The sequence below is a fragment of the Condylura cristata genome, unplaced genomic scaffold (assembly GCF_000260355.1).
Source record: "Condylura cristata isolate star-nosed mole 26May11 unplaced genomic scaffold, ConCri1.0 scaffold00010, whole genome shotgun sequence".
NCBI lineage: Eukaryota > Metazoa > Chordata > Mammalia > Eulipotyphla > Talpidae > Condylura > Condylura cristata.
In genome coordinates this window covers 57,140,670-57,165,049 of record NW_004567111.1, presented here as the reverse complement: position 1 = coordinate 57,165,049, position 24,380 = coordinate 57,140,670, and the positions used below count along the sequence as shown (strand labels likewise).

The 24,380-nt window shown below is 37.2% G+C and overlaps 1 protein-coding gene across 3 annotated transcripts in view; it reads right to left on the bottom strand.

The window, feature by feature from the left end:
• N6AMT2 (N-6 adenine-specific DNA methyltransferase 2 (putative)) overlaps positions 1–14,461 on the bottom strand; it is a 38,664-nt gene extending 24,203 nt beyond the window's left edge. For all 3 annotated transcript variants that reach the window (XM_004680355.2, XM_012723355.1, XM_012723354.1), the window contains exon 1: positions 14,425–14,461. The gene's annotated coding sequence lies outside the window, so the exon portion shown is untranslated. The remainder of the gene's footprint in view (positions 1–14,424) is intronic.
• Positions 14,462–24,380: the final 9,919 nt, after the last annotated feature.

Sequence of the window (24,380 nt, the reverse complement as noted above, 5' to 3'; positions counted from 1 at the left end):
CTTTGTTCAGAGTGGCTGTTCCATTTTACATTCCCATCAACAATGATAACGTTTATTTGTATCTCCTCTAACTTAGTACTCACTATTTTTGCAGTTTCAATTTTGTGTTGTGCTATCTCATGAGAGTTTTAATTTGCGTTCTTGAACACCTATGATGCAGAACTCTTTCTTGGATGCATATTTGCCATCTGTTATGTACCTTGTTGAAATATTTGCTCATGTTTATTTTTGTTATAGTCTAAGTAGGTCATTTGTTTTTTACTCTGGAATTTTGAGAGAACCTTAGGTAATTTCAGTATATTCTAGATACGATACAGATCTTCTGTCAAATAAATAGCTTGCAAATACTTTCTGCCCGTGGGTAGTATGTACATTTTTCCCTTGTCTTTTGCAGAGCAAAAGTATTCAATTTTAGTGAAATAAAGTATATCAGTGTTTTCTAGATCTTGCTCTTGATGCCCTGCCCAATAGAGATTTGCCAATCACTAAGATCCTGGGTAAAAATTCTACCAAAAGTTTTATAGCCTTACTTTTCAATCTAGGATCCATTTAGAAAAAGTTGAGTTCTAGGTCAGATTCTTTTTGAGGGGAGTAGTTGTGTGGATGTTCAATTGCTCCAAGGCCATTTGTTGAAAAGGGTATTTTAAAAACTGCATTGTTTTTTAACTGCATTTTTAACTTTGTCAAAAGAACCTGGATATATTGTGCAGATCTGGGTTCTCATTTCATTCTAATTCACCAACATGTCATCTCAACAAAACCACACTTGGTTTTTTTTTTTAAGATTAATTTTTTATGCATACAGAACTGGGGTACAGGCCAGAGGTGCAGAGTTGGTGAGAGGATTCACCATAGTCAGAGTGGGGAGCAGAACAAGCAGATCAACAAACTACATTGCTAAGGTGGGCAGTGGGTGAGACAGGAGAGGTCTGCTGGTCCTTATGGATCACCCCCAGGGCTGGGATCCAATTCACACTGAAGGGGCCTGCAGGCCGCTTCGCAGTGATGAGCTTTAACCTGCTACCCCACCGTGGAGGGCCCTCTCACTCTCTTTTTTAAGATTTATTTATGAACTTGGGTACAGGCCAGAGGTGCTGAATGTGAGAGGATTCACCAGAGACAGAGTGGGGAGCAGAACAGGCAGACTGATAAAGAACACTGCTGAGAGGAGCAGCGAGGTCTGCCACACCTTGTGGGTCACGCCCTGGCCGTGGACTGCACTCGTGTTGAAGCGGCTGGGACTACTTTCTGTAGTGCTGTGCTTTAACTTGTTGCCACCAGAGAGAGCCAGCCACACTTACCTTGATTAATGTATCTATATGTTAATTCAAGTAGCAGGATTCTTCCTATGTTGCTCTTCTCATTCAAAATTCATTTGATAGGCTAGTTGCTTTGCTTTTCCAGATAAATTTTATAGGTTTGTCTGTATCTATGAAAAATCTTTCTAGGAATTTCATATGAATTGTGTTAAACTAGTATATCAAATTAGGCAGAATTCACGCTTTACTGAGCTGTCTTCCAACCAATGACACACAAAATTTCTCTTAATTAAGTTATTGTTTCTTTATTTGGTAAATCCTCTCATTTTTTCAGTTTCAGTGTGCTAAGTATTGTTATATAGAAACACAACTGGTTTCCATGTTTTGCTTTACCCTGTAACTATGAGGAATTCACAGTTAATTCTAAAAGTTTCTTTAAGGATTCCATGGGATTTTCAATTTAGAAAATTATGTTTCTATAAATAGCAACTGTTTTGTTTCTTCCTTTCCAATCTGGATGCCATTTATTTCCTTTTTTGCCTTTTGTAGTGAGATTTCCATTGCCATGCTGAGTGAGAGGAAAGAGCAGGTGATGTCTGACTTACCCCGGATCTTAAGGAGAAGAATTGCCTTTGACAGTTAAGTATGATATTGGTCATGTTTTTTGGGTAGATGTCCTTTATGGGGGAAATTCCTTATTTGTGATTATAAAACTGGATCCCCAGGCACAAAGCTCCAGGGAATGGCTGGCTTTTCCATGGCTGCCAAAGGGCAGGCAAGCTGCATCAGACCTTGGCCTAACAGCACCTCCCCACCACCCCAGCGCATGTGAGCAGTAGGTGGGCCCAGGCAGCTGGCAGCAGAAGGTCATGGCACTGGTTTCCCTGCCACACAGCCCCAAGGCATGTAGCACCACTGGGACTTCAGTGCAAGCCCCCCTACCCCACCCTCACCTTCTACAGAGCAAACTATGGCAGCTGAGGCAAATCCCAAGCCCTGTGGCTCCTGGCTTGGGCTGCTGGGAGGAGAGTTGGGCCCTTATTGAGGTGCCACTGGCACTATGGATCCCTGGAGCTGCAGGCAGTGGAGGAGTGGTGGGCCAACATGGTGGGCTCCCAGCAGCACCCACCTGCAGCAGCTGAGTGGAATGGCCGAGTGCTGTTGCAGGCTGCCCTTCTCTACACCCTCCTAGCATTTCCACCTGGCCTGGTGAAGGGGAACCCCTGGCTCCACTGAGATCCACTCCTTGTGGCTCCCTCTGAGCTCACCAGCTGATGAACCTGCCCTGACTTCTGGGCAGGTGAAATGTATCCAGGCACTGGGCTTTTTCACTTTTAAAATTGGCACCTGGATCATTTTGAGCTCAGTTTTATTTATGGCAGTGTTAACTATTCAGATTGAAAATGGAAGCTAGCTAACTTGTGCTAGCCAGTACCAATCAGATACTTAGTACTGAAAATGGTCCTGAGACTTGTAAAGTGGGGGGACCCTGAAAGACAATATATCAGGGCAGGAGCCAGCCTGGATTCATTGTGTTCCTAGTCTCTGAAGATAGAAATCAGCAGGCAGCCTCAAAGAGACACACCAAGCTGTTGAACCTCCATGGGATTCAGCAGATCAGCAGATCTCTGTAGACCTCCCATGACACAAGCTTTGCAACTTCTGTTGACTGACAAATTCCTAATGGAAGGGAAAAGCTCTGAAAAATCAGAATTTCCATTGCTAACTTATGTTACCACCTCCCTTTTTTTTTTTTACAACAGTTTATTTTTACAACATTTTGTACATTTTTTTTTCCATCTCAATTGTAATCCCCACGGGTTTCCCATCACCAAGCCACCCGTGTGCCATCACCATAATCCCATGCACTTCCCTCCCCACCCTCCACCCCCATTTTTGATCCCATTCCCCACTCCACCCCCACAAAATGTCTCTGGTATATGGTTGTTCATTATTTTTGTTATTTTCTCGCCTGGTCCATTATACTCCTGCTATGAGTGAAACCATCCGGTATTTTTCTTTCTTTTTCTGGCTTATCTCACTAAGCATGATCTTTTCCAGCTCCATCCAAGTTGCTGCAAAAGACATGTGTTTTTCTTTTTGGTTGCTGAGTAATATTCCTTTGCATATATGTACGACATCTTTTTTATCCAGTCATCTACTTTTGGGCATTGGGCTGCTTCCATGTTTTTCCAATTGTAAAGAAAGCAGCAATAAACATGGGGGTGCAGGTATCTTTTTCAATCAGTGTTGTTGTGTCTTTTGTTTTGTGTCCCCTAGAAGTGGGGTTGCTGGGTCATAGGGAAGGTCCATGTTTAGCAGTTTGAGGAACCTCCAAACAGTTTTCCATAGTGGTTGTACTAGTTTGCATTCCCACCAGCAGTGCAGGAGAGTTCCTTTTTCTCCACATCCTCACCAACATTTGTTGTTGCTAGTTGTTTGAAGATGTGCCATTACCACCTCCCTTTTTTGTATAATCATATCAAAAATATTCTGAGCAACCATCAGTTTGCAACTGGATTGCCTTAGCTTAATAAATTGGCTACCTGGCCAGGGCAAAGTATGAGCTGAGCTGCCCCAGGGCAGGAAGTTCCTCTGTCAGGAGACAAAAGGCAAGCTCCAGGAGAGATAAGAAACCCCAGAGCATCAAGCCTGGGAAACTTCCTCTGTCTTTTGAAACAAAAAGCAAACCTCTGATAAAACTCCCAGGGCATAAGGACTCATGGACAACTTCCTAACATTATTGACACCAGTTTTGCTTAATGCATTACGATGTGACTTCCTCTTAATTTACTCTTTTCTTAAACAATCTCTAACTACTCACTGCTAGTCTTAATTAACCTTTTCCTAAAACAAACACTAGTTACTCTCTGCTAGCCTTAAGTTAGCCATTAGCTTTTCTTTAGACAATCACTGATGACTGCTAACAATTTATTCCTTCCGCAGGGGCCCTAAATCCTTTGCTAATAGCTCATTCCTTCCCAGACCCCTTATCCTTTGTAGTCATAGTTTAACATCTGTATACATGAAAGCTATCATAAATATGTATAGTCTAGTATGCTATAAAGTGTCAGGAAGAGGATGCATTATTCCCTCTTTCTTTGGAACTTTTATGCTGACTTCTTGTTAACTTACCTTATGCATTATTTTAACTAACTACTTGCTAAACAGTATAAATAAAGATCTGCTAAAAAGATGAGCAGGAAGACTTGCACCCAACTCCGACCTCTGTGTCCTCCTCACGCCTGCTCCCCTTTCCCCCTTCTTGGAATCTGCACACAGATGCCACTCCCACCTTAAGGGCCTGCCCTCTGACAGCCTATGGTTGGGGCCAGTCCCTGACACCCCCACCTCCACAGACCTTCAGAGACCTGGTTGCCCCATCTGCCTTTGGCCCCACCTCTGACACTGCCTGCAAAGCTCACTGCTGGCCTGACCTACTGTCTTAAAATGGGCTGACTGCTATTGGCTTATGCCAATAGCTTAAAAAGAGCCAACAACTCACAGAAAACCCTAACTGGCACCACTGACAACTGCTAACCAGAACTATTGGCAGTCACTAGCACTCTGTGTCTGGCCATCTTTATGCTATCCACAGCTTCTAATTATCCTGGTACTACTGCCTCCACTGCTGTCCAGTCTGGCATCCGGCACTGTACAGCGTGGCCTTCAGCCTATTCATGTGGGCTGCTCTACTTGGGAGCACCTCTGGCTGCCATGGTGAGCTGGACCCTGGTGCACTGCTGACTGACTGTTGTTCAGCTATCATTAACAGGACAGCACCATCTTGCCTTTATTGGTGATTACTCAATTTGAGGTACTGAGACAGCTAGCCATTTATAGTCTTAGAAACTCTTTTTTCCCCAATTTACTGTTGGTTAAATAAATCCCATTGTTAATCCCTGAGCTGTGGGGTCTTGCAACTGTTAGTGCACAGGTAAGAACCCAGTCACTCGTCCTCCACCTTGGCACTGTTCTTTATAACAGTTTGTCACTATTTCAGAGTTCAATCATGAATGTTAGATTTTCAAATGATTTTTCTGTAGTGATCGTGCGAATTTTCTTCTTAAGCCTATTGGTGTGATGAATTACATTAATTTTCTAACATAGAACCAGTTGGATTCTTGGACTAAGTCCCACTTGAATTTTGCTGTAGACTGACTGTGAAACGATTTTGTTATAAGTCCCCAGGCTCTGGCATACTGTTAAAAACGTCATAAACAGACAGACAATTATTGTCCTCTAATTTGTTTTATGTATAGTTGGATTTTAATTTGCTAATACTTTACTAAAAAGTTATGTAAGTATGTTCATGAGGAAATGTTCTGCAGTTTTCTACGTTTTTACTGTCTTTGGGTGGGTGGTGTTAAGTAAATTCTGGACACTAAGGACAAGTTGGAATTATCTCCTCCTCTGTTTTCTGGAAGAAATTAGTGCCAATTTTTCTTCAGTTGGTATAATTGTCCAGTGAAAGCATGTGCAATGAACTGAATTGTGTATTCCATCTCTTCCTCTAATAAACACCTTGAAAAGCTAACTCCCCGTTGACAGTCTTTGCAGATAGGACATTGTGAAGAGGTGATAAAGGATTAATGAATTTAGTAGATCTAGTGCCCTGATCTCACTTTCTATTTGCCACATGAGAACATGAGAGGCAGTCATCCACAAGCCAGGAGGGGAGCCCGTAGTAGGAAATGAATTGCCTGCACATTGATTATGGGACTTCCAAGACTTCAGAACTGTGAGAAATAAATTTTTGTTATTTAAGCCACCATATCTGTGATATTTCATTATAGTATCTAGACCAGGCTAATATACTATCAAAAGTTCAGAAACTTTTAATTAAATTTTTAAAAAAAATATATTCATTACAGGGTCCTCCCTGGTGGTACAACAGGTTAAAGTGCAGCACTGTGAAGCTGGCTGCAGCCACTTTGATGCCAGCTTGATTCCCACTCCAGAGGGGATCCACGTGGCTCACCCATGGCTCCCCTCAGCAGTGTAATTTGTCAACTTGCCTGTTCTGCCCTCTGGTGAATCCTCTCACCATCCCTGCACCTCTAGCCTGTACCCCAACTCTGTATGCATAAATAAATCTTTTAAAATATATATATATATTCATTACCTCATTCTTCAGTTTTGTACTCTGCATGATTTCCCTGTGGATTCCTACCACCAATTCACCTGTATACCATCACCATAGTCCCTTGTGCTCTTCTCACCTCTATCCTGATCTTTTTACCTCCTCCCTCCACAGAATTTCTCTGATTTTGCTTTTTACTTTATTATCATTACTCTTTTTTTCCTGATTCCTTGTTTTCTCTACTTTTCTCCTGTAAGTGAAACCATTCCATATTTTCCTTTCATGCTTATTTCACTGAGCATAATCCCTTCCAGCTCCATCCATGCTGCTGCAAAAGGAATGCATAAAAACCAACTAAAAAAATTAAATGAGTTAAAGAGCAGCACTAGAAGTTATTAGAAGCCACTGCAGAAAAATTGTGATCCCCGGCCAGGGAGGTGACCCACATGGCATGGCAGACCCCTCCTGACCCACCCACTGTTTTCCTCAGCAGTGTATTTCAGTCAGTCTGCCTGTTCTGCTCCCTGCTCTGTCTGTGGTGAAGTCTCTCCCCTGTCCCAACACACCTCTGGCCTGTACCCCCATTCTTGTATGCGTAAATAAACAAATCTTTTTTAAAAGTTTAGAAACTTTTAAAAAGGAAAATTATTAAACACAAATTAATTTCACCCTTTCTTGTGGCAAGGCAATATTCCATGGTATGTATGTGCCACATTTTTTGATCCATTCACCCACAGGAGATTTAATATGCTTCTATATCCTCACTATGGTAGATGTAGTGTAGTTCCTTTTTCTCCTCATTCTAACACCTGTCGTAGGGGAACTTTTTAATATATGCCATTTTCTCAGGTATGAGGTGGTATCTTTTTGGTTTAATCTGCATCTCTCTTTTAAGGAGTTATGGATACCTTTCATATTCCTTTTGGACTTCTGGATAACCTGTTTGGTGAACTATCTTTTCACATTTGCTACCTATTTGCTAACTGGGTTATTTATTCATTGTTGAATTAAAAAACAATCATAAATATTAATCCCTTGTCGTTATTGTATAAGTTCCCTCCCCAGCCATTAGTATCATGTCTATGTAATTGTCTTGTGTTTTCTTTTGCTGCATACAAATTTTGTAACTGGAAGTAATCCAAATTGTGTATTTTTGTTAATTCCTAAGCATCAGAGGTTGAGTCACTAAAAATATCTTTATTATTGATATCACAGAGCATAATGACAAAGATTTCACCTATGTATTTTATTGTTGCAGGTTTTATATGTAAATCTTTAACCCACTTGGAACTTATTTTTGGATATTGTATTAGTGAGTAATCTAACTATCCTTTTATGTGTGGCTTTCTAATTTTCCAAGCATCATTTATTAAAGAGACTGTCTTCCTCTGATTTTATGGTCATAGATGTTTTATCATAGATTAGTTGCTGGTTTTTGATTCTGTTCTCTCGATCCATTAACCTATTTTTGTGTCAAAACCATATTTTTAAAACTGTTGTTTTATGGTTAAAAATATGATACCTCTATTTCTCTGCTTGTTTTAACATTTTGGACTTTGCAATTTCACTCCTTTTGTGGTTCCATGTAAATTTCAATATTTTTTTATATAGCTTTAAAATATATACATCTACCTGGGATTTTGGGGGGACTGAGTTAAATCTGTATATAATTTAAAATAGTAATTTTGACCATGTTTAGTCTCCTGTACATCAGCATGGGATATCCTTTCACCTCCTTGTATTGTTATCTAAGTCCCTTAATAACATCTTGTAGTTCCAGTTGTACAGATCTTTGTTAGGTTGATTTATTTCTTTCTGAAACAATTATACATGGATTTAACTTCTTTTGCTTCTTGTTTATTGTTAGTATATTTAAAAATATGGATTTTTATATTGATTTTATAGCATGGCACATTGCTATAGTCATTTGTTGTTTCTAGTAACTTTTCAGTGAAATATTTAGAATCTTTTACATATTATTTCATATTACCTGCAAATAGTTGATAGCTGCACTTCTTTTCCTATTTGCATTCCCTTTATTTCCAGTGCTTGACAGGTCTAGCCAAAACCTGTAGGACTAAGTACAAGTGTTGATAACGGGCATCCTTATCTTGTGTCAGATTTTAGGGGGAAAGCTTTCAGTTTTTTACCATTGAGTATTATTTTGGCTGTTGGTTTGTAATATATGGTCTTTCTTATATTGAGGTAGGTTCCTCCACTTCCATCTTGTTTAGAGTTTTTTATCATAAATGGGTTCTGAATTTAGCAAGTGCTTTCTCTGCATTTATTATATATAATAATCTGTGTAATTTTTATTTTATACTTACTTTTGTTAATATGGTATATTTACATTAAGTGAATTATGTACATCATTCTTGCATTCTAGACTGAATTCCACTTGATCATGGTGTAATATTTGTGATATACTACTGAATTCAATTTGCTTGTATTTTGTTGAAAATTATCACAGAACTTTTTTTTCTCTATATTTTCCTGTTCCTGGGGTGTATTTGTCTTGCTTCAGCATTAGGATAATATTGGCATCATAAAGTGTATAAAAGAGGACTTCTTTTTGTATTTTTTTAAAAACAATTTTGTTGTGACAGGAACTTTTTGCTACTTTGTTCTGAAACATGATGAGAAACAGCAGTGTGGAACAGGTTTGAAAGGCTGCTTCAGCAGATGTCCTTGTGCCATTTATTGAAATCATACAGGATAGTAAAAACTGATCATGCAACAATGGTATGAGGAATAGGGTCTAGAGGGTCGGGTAGGAATGGGGGATAAAGTTTTACAAGGGAAAGGGAAAGGGACATTGTGACCATGTGTATAATGTTATCATAGGCAGAGTAATCCCAAGACTGCTATGGAGAGAATCACGTAATGAGGTCAACAGTCGCCTATGTGTCCAGGCCATAGGTGGTCAATGAATGTCTTGCTGTGACTTGCATAGAGCAAATAGGTCACAGTTGCCCATGAGTGGTCTACTCATAGGAATCCATACAATTTGAGCAAGGTGCCATTAGTGCTTTAAAATTTAGATAAAATCCATTCAGATTATTTAGTTTATCTTTTTCTTCCTGGATTAGTTTTGGTAGATTATGCTGATCTAGAAATTTATTTCTTCAATGTTATTGAAGTTATTCAGTGTATGTGTGTTCAAAGTAATCTTACATTCTTGTTTTTGTTATTTGTAGCAATTTCTCCTTTTAGTTGTTAATTTTTTTAAATTAATCTACATGTCAGGGTCTATCTATTTTATATAAACTCTCAAAAAATTAGCTCTGAGATTATTTTTTTAACCTAGTCTTTTGGGTCTTTATTTCTGATATTTGTGCACTTGGGGAAAAAAAGTGTTTATTATTATTTGGAAGGTGTAGCCTCTGAGTGATAGTAATGGGCTACGTTGTTACTTCCCTCCTCCTCTATTTTAAGTATATTAAGTATATTATATTAAGTATATTAAGTATTTATGGTTCTGTTGCTTTATGATAATGCCTTTAGAATTTCTTTCACATGCAACTCATTGTTGATAAAGTCTTTTAGTATTTGCTTTTTAGTAAAGTCCCATTCTCTTCTATGTTGAATGCTAATCTTGCTGGGTAGAGTATACAAGCAAAAAGTGTTAAGTAAATCATTACTTTAAAAAAATTCACTTAGAGATTTTCCTACTCTTTGGGAGGTGGAAGGGCTAATTCTCCCATTGTGTTTGCTGATGTTTTCCCATGAGTGGTTTTGGCTTTGCTTTCCATCAGTTTTGTTGTGTATGTGTTTCTGCAGGAGGTGAGTCTGGGGTTGTCATTCTGCTGCCATAGTGCCAAACTCCACGTTGTTATATTTTTTAAAATCAATGTGCTAACCTATGCCTTTTAATTGGTGTATTTAGGTCATTTAAACTTAATGTTATTCATTATACTGTAATACTTATGGCTGCCATTTTATTTTTGCTTTATGCTTCACTGTTTTGTAATTCCTGTTTAATTTCTCAACTTCATGCACCTTACCAGAACATTTGTTAGAATTTTTTTTTTTTATAATGAGACATGGAGCTACCATTACACATCTACCAAACTGACTAAAATGAAAAGATTGATAATACCAAACGTTTTTGAAGATGTAATAAAATGGAAATTTGCCTACTTTGCTGGTGATATAAAATGATAAAAATACTTGGAAAACAAAGACCTTATCCTTCAGTGCAGCAGTTCTCCCTCCTCCCCCATGAAACTCCAAAAATTCAGATGTATATGAAAAAGATGTTCAAAGTAGTAATGTATAATAAGAGGCACATACAGGAAGAACTGAAGAAGTTCTTTATAGAAATAGACTGACCCACCAAAATTAAAAATAAAATGGCAGCAACAGATAATCACATATCAATAATTATTTTAAACATTAAGTGGATTGAACTCACCAATTAAAAGATAGAATATCTAACTGGATCATTAAACAGAATACAATCTTCTGCTGTGATGAGACACACCTCAATTTCCCAAAACAAACATGGGCATAAAGTATCGGGTCGGAAACAATTTTACAAGCTAATGGGACTTAAAGGAAATCAGCGACAGCCATGCTGCAACATAGATTTCCAGTTAAAGATATGTAATGATTAAGTGAATGATACATCAAGAAGATATATAACACTCATCAACACAAATGCACCAAATGAAGAAGCACCAAAATATAAGAGACAATCACTGCAACTCTGGAAAAAAAACGCATCTGTGGTAGACTTCAATACCCCACTGTTACAAATGGACACATCAACAAGAGAAAATAAACAGGGATACAATAGCCTAAAGTAGAGAATTAGACCTAATAGACATTTACAAGACGCTACAACCCACTGTTCTCACTGTACTTGGGACATGCTCCAGAACAGACACAAAACAAACAAAAACTGAAACTACACAGCTTCTCAGATAATAAAGGTATCAAACTAGAAATCAACTACCAAAAGAAAGAAATCTTTTAATATGTGAAGACTTAACAATACACTACTAAAAGACTACTAGATGAATGAGGAAATCAAAGAAGAAATTTAAAATACCTTGAAACAAATGAGAACAAATTGTACAAGTACCCAAAACTCATGGGACATAGCAAAAGGAGTAAGAGAAATCTAGCAATACAGGCTCACATTAAGAAACAAGAGCTGAAACAGACTGCTCTTTCAAATTGAGGAGTTTGAAAAAGAACAACAAAAACAAATCAAAAAGCCAGCAGAACAGCAATACACCAACAGAGATGTACATTAAATCAAATAGAAATTAAAAATACAGTCCCAAAGGTCAATAGCTGAGTCTTTGAATAAGTAAACAAAACAGACAAACCTCTAGCAAGACTCATCAAGAAAATAAGGGAGAAATATCAAATCAATAGGATTTTTTTTTAAAAAAGGACAAACTATAACAGATGTTTCAGAAATTCAGAGGATATTTAGACATTATTAAGAACAACTATCACTAACAAATTCAATAACTTAAAAAAATAGACAAATTCTTAAAATTATGCAATCGTCAATCAAAAACCTTAACAAACCAATCACAACCAAGGAAATTGAAACAGTAATCAAAACTCAACCAAAATACAAGAGTCTAGGACAAGTCGGCTGCACAAGTGAACTATACCAAATGGTTATACATTTAAAATAAAAATAATATATCAATACAGAGGTATCTCTAGCAAAAACTGGTATTCAAGGGCTTGAAATGAATAGGTTTATTTTACTACAATAAGCACAAAGAACAAACTTTTAGGAAAGCATATCAGAAACTACCAGTCTGGAGAATTTCCTAGTAGAAATTCCAAAGATTAGTATGCTGTGAAGGAAGGAGTAAGAAAACACAGAAAATTTATCTTCAACGGTATTACAAAAGGTTTCATTTTGGTTTAGAGTTTTGGGATTGAAAGTTCTTTCATTCAGGAAGAGAATCGAGCAATTATTAAAATCTTGTCTCCTGGCACAGTTCAACTACCAGTTCCTGAATAGAACTGCATCACAAACTGCCTAGCAGAGTTGAAGAAATGTGTGTGCCCATATACATTCATACTGACACACAGATATGTGTATATCCTTGGTATAGACAGAAATATTTTAAGTTTATTTCAATTTTTATTTATTAGCATTAATCACTTCCAAAGCTGCATCTGTGGCGCTTTCAAAATGCAGCTTTCACTAGTCAACTAAACATTTGGAAATAAAACATCAAAATTAAAAGAAACCAGTTGATTTTAATTATAAAACAAATAATTTCAGACTAGTCTGTAAAAAGATAATTAAATTTTAATATAAAGTTCCCATCTTCTTGGAGTTTATATTTGAATAACCCAAAGTGAAGCTCTAAATAGAAATAAAACACATTTCTGGACAATCAAGATCAATGGAGGAATATGTGGAGCATCTAAAGGGCTGTGATTTTAGCAATCAGACTACTTCCTACAGTATAAAGTGAAATTAAAGGGTGCAACTGTAAGTGGAAAAAATTAAAAATCTGTATGTAATAAGCATTACTACGGGCAATTTAAGTGTCTTGATTTGTTTTAATATACTTAGTTTTAACGTACTTTTTTACTTTGCCATTTAAAATTTCCCACTTGGGTGTGTGAAATGGCTGGGAAAGAGATTTCTAAGTCCTAAAGAGTGGGGAGCAGCTCTTACAGTGCTGGTAAACTCATGCTTTCCGTATTTCATACTCCAGATGAGTGGTTCTTAGAGGAGAATCCGGTACGTGCCTGCCTTCCAGGGAAGTATTTGACAACGTGTGAATGCGTTTTCTGTTATCCTAACTGGGGATAGTGCTACCAGCAGGTGGTAAACATTCACAATTTACAGGCAACAAAGAACTCTGGCTGGTAGAAAGACATAAATAATGGTGATAACGTGATGAGCCCTTTATGCGGGGGAGGGGAGGGTCACAGTGGAAAGCACCGGTCAGTAGAGGACAAAGTGACTTGGCACTTCGACTACAGGGCTAGGGAAGAATGAAGTGTGCAGATTACAGAAAAATACAGGAGCCAAAGGCTGCACTTTAGTGTGCTGCATCAGGAGGAATGCGCAGACTCGTTGGTTTCCCTTTATTTCTTTACACAGTATTTAACTCAACAGAACTGTGATCCTGAAGAGTGGCATGTCTACCCGACCACATTTCAAACGCATAAAATTCAATTTCCACTTACCAAATATACTTTAAGCAAGATTTTGCTCCCCCTCCCCATGAATTCACAAAATATCATTGCCTCTGCAATACATGTAACCACGGCAGTGAAATTCAGCGGAATTCCTGCCAGACTCCCAGCTAGTGGGAGGGGAGGGGAGGGGAGGGGTGAAGAGCCAGGGTTTATGAGCCCCCTTCTGCGGGTGGGCAAGAATGGTCTAGGTGTTCCCGAATCAATTCCTGCACATTGCTTGCTGCGTGAGTCTACAATCAATCTGCTTTACCGTTAAAAATAAAAGGGCGGGGTGTGGAGACTTCGTTCATTTTTTATTCTGTAGAATGGCGCCTTCCTTCTCGCTTTCTAAAATCCTCTTGTTACTTAACTTTAAAAAAAAAGCCGAAGTAAAATGACCTCCAGTGAAAGACGGACCATAAGACAAGGCGAACAGTCCTGCCGTCCACGCTCCACGGACCCACCCCCAGCTGAGGCCTCCAGGTCCGACACCGCCGCCCGCGCTCCCCGCCGCCGCAGACGCACTTCCCGTCCGCGCCGCCCGGCCCGGCCTCACTCCGCCTCACAGCCCGGGTGCAGTTCCGCCGCCGCTCGCGGCCTGACTGAGCCTCGCTGGGCCCTCCGCGGACGGCGTGGGGGCCCCAGCCCAGGCCGCCCCACACGGGTTTCCGGGTTGGTCTGGTCCGGCGGGAACTTCGCCTCCGCGAGGGAACGACTCCAGGGTCTCCCCGAGCCCGCGTCGGCGCGGGCAACCCCAAACTAGAGCTCCCCTCGGGACCCGCTCGCTCGCCAATTCTGACAGCCCATCGCTCTCACAGCTCTAGAAAAAGGTGAGACGCAAACGAACGCCCACCAACACACACAGCCGCCCAAACCACGCGAACAGAACCACACAACCCCGCCACTCACCGGCACGCATGCGCAGTCACGAGGCCGGCGGGGCGCGAGGACCGCCTTGCGCGTGCGCACACCCTCGTCCCAACGGTGCCCTCAGTGGGCGGGGAAAAGGCTCTCTCCAGGCCACATGGAAACCTGAGGCAGCTTGAGAAAAAAACGACAGGAACCTGCTACTTTAAGCTTCTCTATTTCATTAGGCACCTCCAAATGTAATAAGTTTTAACTCTACTCCCTTCAAGATAAATGCATCCCAAGAAACCTACTGTGTTTCATACACATCAATAAAGGCTTCCTTTGTTCTTCTTACAATCAAGAAATTAAGACATTGAAACTATGATATTAGAAAACAAACTTTAAAATCTGCACTTCAGTGCAATTTGCCTTCCCATATTTAATGTGATTAATAACAGTCATCAATGGCGATTAGATGCAAAGTCTGCAAGATGTTAAGTGTGTCACAATCTGTAAAAACTGTTCTTGTTGAAAAAAGAACAGCTGCTAACTTAGCAAATAACCCACAATTTCTTGAGGCAACAACATTCTCTATGAAAACGATTCAAAAGTAGGGTCCTTTTTAGCAGCTGATTGCCAAAGACTCAGTTTTGAGTACATTCATTAACATTAAAACATCCAGGCAGAATACCAGGCACACAGGTACACTAATAAGGTTCGTTTCCACCTTGGCAGCTATCAAGTCGTTGTGATCCATTTATTTTCCGTTCCCCAAGATCATCAGTGTATTTCTATTGCCTCATTTTCTTTACCAACTTCATGACCTTACTAAATGTTATGCAATCTCTCAGTACTTTTAAATTCTTTCTGATATAAGTTGAAGATTGCTCAATTACCATATGATGTGATTGACAGTTCTTAAAACAAGTTTTCAATGTTGGGAGTACCAACAAGTTTTCAACATCCTTGTTTCAACAAGGTCTGTAACATCCTATGCTTTATTTTTACTTTGATGGAACTGAACTGATGTCATGCCTATGACAGTTATTTCAAAAACACAAAACATAATGCCAGAAAAAATATAAAGCAAATGAGTCACCATGATGAACCAAGGAAAAATTTATAAAGCAAAAGCAAATATTTAACAAATAAAACAACTGTATTTTTCAGAGGTAGTGTCCCATACATGGGAGACTGCCATGGTTTATGATTTAACAAGGTTTATTAAAGGACATTAATTTTGGCTTGAAACATCCCTTAAGTCTCCAAAGTTTCAGTTGCCTTTATAGTATATGACACAATAGTTCCTTCATGTACTACTGTTTTTTAAAATAACAAATTCTAAATGTTTGCTTTTTCTTTATAATTTTACTTTTGCGTATAATATTATGGTGTTAAAGACTGAAAATTGAGAGTCCAGAAAAAAAAAAAAACCTCCACATTAATAGACAACTAATCTATGACAGAGGAGTAAAGTATATATACTGGAATACATACTGGAACAAGGAAAGCCTCTTTAGTAAATGGTGCTGGGAAAAGTGGACTGTTACATGCAAAAGAATGGGACCAGACCATTACTCACACCATACAAGAAAGTCAACTCAACTTGGACATAAAACCTGACAAACTCATAAGGGAGATGCAAATTAAAACCACAATGAGATACCACCTCACCCCAGTGAGAATGGCACATCTTCAAACAACTAGCAACAACAAATGTTGGCGAGGATGTGGAGAAAAAGGAACTCTCCTGCACTGCTGGTGGGAATGCAAACTAGTACAACCAGTATGGAAAACTGTTTGGAGGTTCCTTAAACTGCTAAACATGGAGCTTCCCTACAACCCAGCAATCCCACTCCTAGGTATCTATCCAAAAGACACAAAAACACTGATTGAAAAAGATACTTGTACCCCCATGTTTATTGCTGCTTTATTTACAATTGGAAAAACATGGAAGCAGCCCAAATGCCCAAAAATAGATGACTGGATAAAAAAGAGGTTGTTCATATATACAATGGAATATTACTTGGCAACCAAAAAAAAAAAAGAAATACATGTCTTTTGCAGCAACTTGGATGGAGCTGGAAAAGATCATGCTTAGTGAGATAAGCCAGAAAGAGAAAGAAAAATACCGGATGATTTCACTCATAGCAGGAGTATAATGGACCAGGTGAGAAAATAACAAAAATGAACAACCATATACCAGAGACAATTTGCGGGGGTGGAGTGGGGAATGGGATCAAAAATGGGGGGCGGGGAAGGAAATGCACGGGATTCTGGTGATGGCACACAGGTGACTTGGTGATGGGAAACCCATGGGGATTACAATTGAGATGAAAAAAAAATGTACAAAATGATGTAAAAATAAATAAATGCAATCACTACTTAAAAAAACTGACAAACTATAAAACATCTAAGAAATATATAGAAGAAAACATAGGCAAAACACTCCAATGACATAATTCAGAAACAAATTTGAGGACTCACTCTCTAGCAGCAAGGAAAACAAATGTGAGTATAAAGTGGGACTTTATCAAATACAAAAAAAAAATTTCTATAAAGTTAAAGGGACAGTTAACCAAAGATAGCCCTACTGAAATGGGAGAAAATATCTGCACCCCATACATCTTACAAGAGGCTAGTATCAATGATTTACAATGAGCTTTTGTAACTCAATAAACAACCTATTAAAATGAGCTTTTGTAACTCAATAAACAACCTATTAAAAATGCGCAAAAGAACTAAATAGGAATTTCTCTACAGGGTGGTGGCCAAAGTGCATATGAAAAAATGTTTGTCATTAGGGAAATGCAGATCAAACCACAATGAGGTTTGTGAGAATGGCTGGTATCAAAAAGAAGAGAAACAGTTAAGTGCTAGTGAAGGTGTAGGAAAAAAGGAACCCTCTTTTCAGCAATTCCACTCCTAGGAGTCTCCCCCAAAGAAAATAAAAACAGTAAGTGGAAAGGAAACCTACACTCCTATGTTCATTACAGCACTGCTAACAATAGTTAAGAGATGAAAACAATCTAAATGCACCCAGATGATTGGATCAAGAAGGTATAGAGTATATATACAATGGAATACTACTCAGCAACAGAAAAAGATGAACTCATGCAATCTGCAGCAAAGTGGTTGGAGCTGGAAGGGACTATGCTAAGTGAAATAAGTCAGAAGGATAAAGACAAATACTGGATGGTTTCACTTATACGTAGAATATAAGGGTCAAAGACAAACTCTGAAATCTGACCATGTATCTGAGGCCTTCAGGTGGGGAGCGTGGAAGTTAAAATGGGAGAGGGGCAGAAAGTGCAATGGACTTTGGTAATGGAACAATGGGTACCTGGAGCGGTGGGGGAGGATAAGGTGAGCACACCTGAGGGGAGAAACCTACACTGTTAGAAACTAACAAGGGTGTAAGAAATAGGTAATTAAATTAAAAAAAAAAAAACTACACTGAACATTACCCATTCTTTTCCATTCTTGATTTCTGTTTCATGCCCTCTGACATGTTTTTTTCCCACAAATTACCTGGACTCATACCCCATCTGCTTCCCAATCCTCCCAATCTCAACCCCAGATATCAGGAAGTAAAAGTTATACTATAACAGGGGGGTTCCTAACAATACCTCTACTCAGTGCTTTTTGCTAAGACAGCACACCAGCAAAACACCCAGTAAAATTTTCCTGATGAACTCTTTACATTGTAATTTAATGGATTTTACAAATCATACAAACCTTAAAATATCAAAGACAATTTGATTTTCATAGAAGGGAAAATTAGTTGTCAAGTTACACTGGTCTTAAAAGATGTTTTAAAATAAATTTTAATTCTAGAATTCTTCCTTTTGTGTGTGTTGAATTTTTTTATTCATCTTTTTACTCTTGAGAAATAGCATATAAAAGAATGGATATTATTTTGAAAAGGTTACAACGTTTCCCTTTTTAAAAATAACTAGCAATTATGTCATTACAGGTTCAGTTGTTTTTATTCCATTCAAGTGCAAAATAGTCATCATCCTAAGCATGTTGCAAAAGATGTGCCCTATAACTCTAGTGCCATAAAATATTTTGAGAACACACTATGGAAAATTTTATTAAGGCTCTTCTGTGTTGTAAAGTGTTTAACTTTACATAGTAAATTCTTATTTCTCTACCTCATTTTATAACACCTGAGTCACCAATAGTTTGTTATGCATTAAATTCATGTATTGTTAGAAGTTGCTGGAATAATATAAAGCATATTCAATCAATTTTCTCTTAAAAAAAAAAGAGCATATAATAATATAGTGACCTCTACCATGAGGTATTCATGACTATTAACTCACGTTGTATTAATAGGCAGATATCACAGTATTTTAAAGTAACTAATGATAACTAGGTTATTTGACTGTTAGACCACATTTACCAGATGGAGCAAAAAGCATTCTTAGAAATAATCTTTAAATATAATGGAATTTACTGAGCATCTACTGTTAAATTTTATCCATCTCACATTAAAATCTTTTCCTTCCGAAGAAATTACCAACACTTATGGTCTTATGATTCAGAGAGGTTTTGTGGAAACTAAATCTCAACAGCTCAATTAGCAACTGAATCAGGTCTTTCTATCTCTACCAGTTTTTAATAGAAAGGATCCCCAGGGCAATGCATCTATAAGGAAGGTTACAAATGAATTACTGCAGACCAAGGATTTATACTTACTAAAGAAATAATTCAGAACTAACCTGGCAAAGTAATAAAAAAATGAACCCTATCAGAACTTGAAGAACACTACTAGTTACTAAGGGAATAAAAATAGTTGGCACATTCCCATTTAAGTTCTTTGTTTCAGCTTTTTCATTCAACTATGAGAAACATCAGGCTTAACTTCACTTTCTTTCATGCTAAATGTTAAAAATAACTTACACCCGGAGTTCAGTAGGATGACGACTTATGTGCTAGATCTGAGCTATATTTAGTGCTATATGGAATGTCTAAGCAAAAGATTAGTTCATTAATTTCACTTAACATGCCTTTTGCTTCCACTTAGTTTTAAAAGTCAAACTGAACTTCCATTGGAGAGTACAAAAAGGTCAACAAACCCAATGTGGGACCCTACTTAAATAACAAACCAAAAGTGTTTCATAATGGATCAGATCGACAACATCATTCATTAGCCATTCCATACAAACCAACTGTATTTTTTAAGAGAGCAAAATTCTTCCAGAGAACTTAATAACTACATTTTACGTTTGGGTACTATGTACCACTCTATCAAATAGTAGATTAATTGATTAGCTTGAGTCTAAGGCACCACAGATGTGAGCAATGAAAGAGGGGAAACAAAACCTCTACATACAGTCTATGTAGTCCTTTTATACTATCTAACTTTTCTTTATCCACCACCCTTAAGTGAAATAAAATCTCAATATAACCTAAGATATACCATTATAAGCCAACAAATATTTGAAGCAAAGTCTAAATGTATTTTCAAAATACACTTTAAAAAATATTTTCTTTTTGCTGCATATGTTTAGAAGATTTAAGATTGGATAGAGGGTTTTGAAAGTGTCTAACCCACAGTAGAATGGTACTTTTCCACTTTCCCTGAGAAGCCAAAAAGAATGACCTAATCCACTAAAAATATTCACCACAGGTGTAATTCAAGTCCAAGGACTTAACTAATAACTCTGAAATTATTTCTAAGACCACATGGATGAATATAAAAATAAATATGCTCAATAATAAATAATCTAAAGAGTTTTCTTTCTGAATCCTGGTTATTCTATTAGGATTGGGTGTTCCCTAATTGTTTGGGTAATGCAAATCTTTCTATTAGATATCCATTTATGTCCTCTTGTTTTTTACTTAAAATTATTTCATGACTGTGTAATGTCCCCAGTGACAATAACCCTAGGATAGCAAACTAGCACCATTTTAGTAAATTTCACAAAACAGACTAGCTAGTTACTCATGAACAAATCACACATGGTCAAAACAAAAATGCAATAAAAATATTTAGTGAAAAGACACATCTTTAACTCCCATTTATGTATTTTAAAAAATACAAATAAAGTGTTATCAATTTGATATTCAGTTTGTAATTGGCTTAATACATTGCCTTATTTCCTCAAATCTTATAGCATCTTTTGAAAAATTAAATGCAACTTTATACCTTCATTGTAATATTAAGAGGTAAATACTTTAACAATATACTCATCCCTGGGACTCATAAAAAAACTGAAAAGTCTTAGTGTATGTTTAAAATTTTAATATTTATAAATTTAAAAAATTTTACACGTGCTGAATGGTAGCAGTGCTAACATTTTGTGACCATTAAACCACACACTCACTGCATGGAGTTTCTTTCTTGTACAGAGAACCAATCACAATACCAATATTTGCAATTTGTCATAATTTCATGTGGTAAAAGACACCACAACAGGAAGACTGGGCTCAGAACACACTTGAGGTCAGATTCCCATTAGGTACATAGTGCAGATACAGTATTTAATTTCAGATTAGGAAAATTAGCTATTAGTCCATATCTGACAGTTGCTAATAGCTAAGAGACCTAAGAAAATAGACTGAAAAAGAAACAAAGCCTCTCTACTCTTGGGAAGGCCTGGGGATAAGTGAAAAGCCAGCCACAGTGGGTGAGGTGGATAAAGGAGGTTTGTGGTGTGAGCCTAAGGAGTCTAATGTGCAAGCCACACCTCCCGATTGCCACTGAAGCCATCTTTGAACATTTCAGTCTTTTCAAAGACTTAAGTATAGAGAGCTAGTGGCCAGAAACAGACCAATTCATCCATCCTCTTCAAAATGGGATAGATGCCCATTATTAAGTTTATAACTTTACCTGAACCAAATATATTCTTTGGCTAAATATATCATGAGTTCCTAATATCATCAAACAGGAATACTTCACATTTCTCACATCTAAATGAAAACACTTAAAGTTCAACCTCACCATGCCATTTAAAATCAATTTGAATTCAGCAGTATACCTAATTTGGACATTTTTAACTTCTGGAAATCAATTTAAAAGTAATTTTTAAGAGCAGAATTTTCAGAACATAGTAGCAAGTCAGAGATTATCCACATATATTTTAAAATAATTTAAAATATTATTATATTATCAGTTATGTTTTACAGAAGACTTTACAGAAGTGATCTCCAAATTAGTTCCTTATTGTCTGGTTTTTTAAAAACCCTAAGAAGTACTGAGGTTCCTTCTACCTTAATATTTAATATTTTATTTAGGAACCAGAAACGATAATTATTCATGAGAGACAGCTAACTAGTTAAGGTTTAGTGACGACAACCTCTAATGACAGAGGTAGCAAAGAGAACACACATAAAATTTATAATAGACAGTATTTTAAGGGTTCAATCAACACTGTATATTATTCAAATTTGAAGTCCAGGAAATTGACAGATTAGCCCCTCTAACACACAAGGGTTCATGTGATTATTAACAAAAATGGGAAATATGGTGATCTTACAAAAGAACATTTTTGACAAAGGACAAAGTTCAATGAAAGGTAAGGGGAGTGTTAAATGATGTAGACTGGGAGGAAATTATAGAGATATGCTTGGTTTTGAAATGAGAATTTAAAAAGTAGTAACCATCTCATCTGAACCAAGTAATATAGTTAAATGCAAAGGTTACAATGAAAAAAAAAGACTAAGTTGTTAAAATCAACTGGAAAAGTAATCAAGTTTTTGTTAATAAATGTTACACTTTATAACCAGTTAAAACTCAATGCAGTGATGATAACATGCCACAGTCTTCCAACCAGATTAAGAGACTGGAAGCAAAAAGACCCAAATAATTGTGTTGAAAGAACACTGTTAGATATTGTTAAGCTGTTTAGCTATCCAGGTAGCCACCTATTCAGAACCATAAAAGCAAACTAATCCTTTCATGAGAGCTACAAGAATATAGTTACAGATGTTGCTACAAAAATACAAATTGTGAAAGGAAAAGTTTTAGTAATTATGCCATGGGACTCCTTAGGGTGTACCTTGGAAAACAAATAGGCCAAGGAAAACAAAAATCAAGATAAATCAAACAAAGAAATAACTGAAAACTAGAAGTTAAAAGGATATTCTATACGAACAAGAGAAATTTTATAAAATACAAAATTGCTAAAATCAGAAACTCAATAGTGTGTCCCTTAAACTTATGTAAAAGGGGACACAAATAACGTTTTTGCTTTTTAAAACTCTTCAAAAAGTTTTACCAGTAAAAATCAATTTAAGTAAGCCAGTGTTCTTAACACCTACTAGGCCAAGAGCATTTTGAAAAACAAAAATGCCAGTATATGTAATGGAAGACAAAACTGGACAAAATAAAACAAAAGAGGAACTAAACTGAGTAACTCTTCAAGCAGGCAAACACACATAAGTACTCTAGCCACTGCAATTAAGTGACAACTCTCATTATCTAAAAAAGGGTGGTGGCTTTCTCCACCCCTCCTGCCCATACTCTGCCATTTAATCAACAGTATGGTGATATCTTTAGTATTATTTGGTCCAATCTGAAGTAAATCTGGTTTTACTTAAAACTGACCTAATAAAATTGCAGTATTGTAATTACCTAGGAAAATTAAGCAAACATTTCTGTCTGGTTAAGTTATTAAATATGGATGCCTTTTTATTTATTACAAAGGCATTCCTTTCCTATTCAACTTAATTTTTAATAACAACTTCAGCAGCAGCCTATGCTGTTGGTGTGTGTGGTTTGCCAAAGGGGCCATACTTCTCTCACACATACACACACACACACACACTCAGATACATGCAGCTTACTTACAACCACCAAGAAGTGTGAGAAAACTAAGAAACAGAAAACACTAACAATGTAAAACAAAGCTATTACTACAGCATAGGACTCCAGGTTCTGAAAAAAAGGCTTCAGGCTCTGTAAGGGCAAAAAAGAAATCTACAAATAAATGTACTATTCAAATATTTTAAGTAATAAAACAGCATGTATTTTATGAAAAGTGATGGGTGTATTCCTAGCTGTCTTTTAAAAGTATTCTGGCTCCACCTCAGCTGTGACTCAATGGTGATCAAATCAAGATCCTCAAAGTTATGAGCCAAGCAGAGGGTAGGTGGAAATTAGATGCTTCTGTTTTGTTAACTGTAACTGTTAATAGCACAGTTTACAAAGTTCTGCACAGCATTACATTGTAGGTGCCTATGCTATGTGCAACTCAGATATGTGAAGGACAGTTTTGCATATTGGTGCCAACAACACAGTAGATAAAGGCCACTTCTTGGGAGCAGTTTCTGAGAGTATCTGCACCAGAGGCCTCTGTCACTATGCAGTGTGATTTTGATATTGCAGTGGGCAGTCTTATGCCTGTGGTTTATGTTAGCTTTCATATTCATAATTTAAACTGGCATAAAGAATTAAAGGGAGCAAGGCAGCAGTACAAAATTCCTGATTAGAAAAATCAAACTAGAGACTTTGAAAGTGAATTTTTTCATCTCTTATATTTACGTGGTTCCTATGAAGTGAGGAAAATACTCACTCTAGCATAATTATTGCCCCTTGGAATCCCCGGAGTATAATAGTCTGTGTGAACGAGTAATTCACATCCTTTAAAATAATTATTGCTTAAACAAGCCATTCAGAGTAGATTATTGGCCATGAGTTTCATGGCTAGATAGAAACACAATCAAAAAGAGTTAAAACTGCATATGAAGGAGTCTTTCACTTTACCCATAAACCTACATAAATACAGGATTGAAAGGGCACCATGTTCATAGCAGCTAACACCCTAAACAGATTCTGAAGCATCAAAACGCGATTTCTTACTATAGCAAATCTGCTCTTCTTTTTAAAATTTCTTCTTAAAAATTAAGGCAATGAAATGGCTACAGATCCTAAAGTTCTCTTTATGGAACAAAAAAATATGTATTTTCTTCCTCAATTGCAGGCATCAGAGTATGATTAGAAACCTGTATTACACAAAATCCACAACATCAGGCTGATGTTACCAAAAAAAAAAAAAAAAAAAAAA